The sequence below is a fragment of the Polyodon spathula genome, chromosome 25, assembly GCF_017654505.1.
Source record: "Polyodon spathula isolate WHYD16114869_AA chromosome 25, ASM1765450v1, whole genome shotgun sequence".
Classification (NCBI taxonomy): domain Eukaryota; kingdom Metazoa; phylum Chordata; class Actinopteri; order Acipenseriformes; family Polyodontidae; genus Polyodon; species Polyodon spathula.
This window is the reverse complement of record NC_054558.1, coordinates 12,517-15,907: the sequence shown is the minus strand read 5'-3', so window position 1 is coordinate 15,907 and position 3,391 is coordinate 12,517.

Here is a 3,391-nt window from a genome sequence, read left to right as displayed (position 1 = left end):
TTTTTGATATATTTCAAATATATTCTAAACATTAAAATATATACATATATATATATATATGGAAAAATGTGTAAAATATGTTTGAAGTATGTATTCCAGAGTAAACAGGATTGGCAGTTAGATCTGTCTCACTGACTGTAAATTCTAGTGCTGAAGAGGAATAGTTATAATGCACAGTTATAAAGCTGCTTGTAAAACTGATGACTGCAGCCCAGCACCCTCTCGTCCCCACCACCTTGGGTAACCATTGTACTCCACAGCCGGCTGCTGCCGTGCCTATGAGCAAAAACGACAGAGATCAAAGCAGCTCTGTGCTTCATTAAGCAGCCCTCGGAGGTGCTCTGACACGCCGATAGTGGGGGCTTTAAGTTCTTGCTGAGGAGTCAGTGGCTGTGGTTCTGTGCCAGGGGTCCATGGCAGTGAAGGAGCAGCTATAGTGGTTAGACAGTGACACCAAGCACAACTCAGTCAGGATGCCACCATAGCTTTGGCAGTGCCCGTCTAGTGTTAGCGAAAGCAAGAACAAGGCAATCTTTCAAAAGCAAATGTAACAGAACAAAGCTTAGCAACATAGGAGCAAATTCAACGCAGGGTTGTAATGGCTAATACCTCTGAGGGCATTTGAACAAGGAGATGATTAAAGCGTCCTGCAGGGGGAGCCGTTGCTGGAGTTTCAGGCGTGTTGAGAGAACGCTGGCTACACTTTGCTGAACTCCTGGGAAGGTGCCAGCAGTTACCTCATCAGGGATGGTTTTATGATAAGGGGTGGGACAGAGCAGGGGGTTCGATTTTAACTCTTCGTGACTCGGTGTGGAATGCTGAGAATTCACCAGCAGCCTCGCAGGAAGCAGCTCCCTATCTGGAACGCAGTTCAAACTCCTGCACCTGTCCACAGAAACGAACAGGGAGCCCGAGGCTTTTCAACATGACGGCCAGTTCAGGACGCTGCCTTTGTTTGTTTGTTTGTTTGTTTGTTTGTTCCAGTAACTATTCTGGGTTTCTTCTTTCACGCTGTTTTATAAAATGGGAATTTAGCCAACAAGTGCGGGACAGGATCTGAATTTGTCTCTTATGTCCCACGTGTATCGAATCCTCATTTTCCTTTTACTTTTCATCACTCATTATTTGTTTTTAAATGTGAGCCCCTCTATAAACAATGTCATGTTTTAATATTGATCACAGCAAAGTAACACAACACACTGAAGACTGACTGTGTGGAAGGATGGGGTCTGCATTAAAAACACGCAGCACACCAGGACACATGACACACAAACACTGGGAACCAGAACCCGGTACAGGATTCGCCATTTACTAGCTTGCAGCTACAGAGGGGGCAGGTGGTGCAGTTTTGCCCCCAGTGCAGTCGTTTCTAAAGCCTCCCCAGGAAAGTGTCTTCATTAGTCAGTAAGCCTGATGAAGAATGATCTTAGCAGAAACAGCCACAGAGATTGTATATAAAAATAAAAAAAAAAGATGAAAAACCTGTTACAGCAAAAACTGTCTATCCGTTGTAAAGAAGTTCTCGGTTTGCTTCCTGTATTTTCAAACAGTGTTAGTGTTTCACTTCTTAGGGCATGCCACCTCTGGGTGGGAGCATGCCACTGGCTGCAAAGCCTGTCCCACAGCAAGGGAAGCAGATGGTTGGTTCCTGACAGGAAAGAAGAAACTGGAGCATGGTGGGGAGAAGTGCACTACGAAGGTGAATGACTGGAGAGGGAGAGAGTGCAAGAGGTCAGAGCAAGAAGAAAGTACATCTGCTCTGTTTGTCTTTTTGTTTCTCAAATGAATGACTTTTTAATCCTCTAAACCTTTTGTGCACAGCAAAAAAAGAAAGTGCAATAGTTTTCATGGTTGTACGCTGCAGTGCTACCTGCTGTCTGTACCGGTACCGCGTGTCCTTTCACTCATGCAAGGGTTCATTCTTTCACGATGCATTTGCACAACATTACCTACAGTAAGTATCGCGAGTGTCTGCCACAAGTCGAGGGGATTCTACACACGCGAGCCCCGATAAATAGACGCGTCCTCTTTAGTCTGGGTTTATATATCCAGCCTGTTTGTATATCTCCCGGTTCTGCTGAAATGAAGACGGGTAGTTTGGGGGGTTTGTTCCCTGCGGAGAGCCGTGATTCACCGGAGTAATTTGTAATTTGAGGGGGGCGGGGTTTCCAAACTCTTATCGGCCCCCAACTTTGTGATTGACAGTCGTGGATTGCTCCTCCCAAAACTTTTTTTCCCTTCGTTTTTTCACAGAGCCTTGCGTTGATTCCATACTTTACATTCCAGCTTTACTGTCAAACCCAGAGACGTATTTATTGAAAATAAAAACACAAGGCAAAATAAAGAACGAAATAAACGCCCGTGACTCGTAAAGTCCCATCTGCCGCTGGATTTAGACAGACACGGTGTCCTGAAGGTGAGTGTGTGGGTTTTTGTGTTTTTGTTTTAGTGTTTCTTTGTCTTCTTGCTTTTCTGTAGAGTTTTCAATCTCAGTTCCTGGTCGCTGAAGTTTTCGGATCTTTGTCATTTTTCACATTTTTTTCCCGTGGAACTCCCCTCGTTTGGGAGGGATGGGAACAAAACAGATTGATTTTCTTTCCAGCAGTGAATTGATTGGTTTCCCTACCGCTAAAATAAACTTGTCTGAGTTTGAATCTGTGCTGTCTTTTTTTCTAACTCTGATTCCAGTTGTTAGAAGTTGAACATCATGGGTTTTTTTTTTTTTTTTTTTTTTTTTTTTTTTTGCGCGCAGCTGCCGGGACGTGCCCCCCACCCGCCAACAATCGCTCCAAAGTTTCCAAAAACTTTTTTTGGGGGAAATATATTCTATTTGTATCCGGGAACCGAAAAAAAAAAAAAAAAAAAAAAAAAAAATCAATGTATTTATTTTTTTTAATTTACGAAGCATATTAAACATTTCATAGGTAAGTACAAATACTTTGGCATGTTGTTGTTGTTTTTTTTTTTTTTTTGCATAATTCGTGTTTCTTCTACACTACGCGTGTTATTAAAACGACCTGATGCATGAGAGAAAGCAATTGCGCAATTAGTTTTACGTATCGATATTTAAAAATAAACCGAAAGCGATGTATTTTATAAATCCTTAAAAAAAAAACAAAAAAAAAAAAAAAACGAGTAAATACTAGCAATGCAGAATTGCGCAGTGGAGTAGTTTTCCCGTGATTTCTGCTAGTTTGTAAATGCAGATCCGTGCCCCCCTGGCTCGGTCCGGGAGCCCTCCTCGATCTCCATTGTTCGCTCGCCTCTGAGCTGGGCTGCCCAGCGAAGTCCAGCGGTGTGGTTGTCTCGTTATTTACAACTATTTAGGAAAGTGGAGCTAACCGGTGGATTTATATTGTGGGTTTAAATTTATAATGATAATAAACTCACT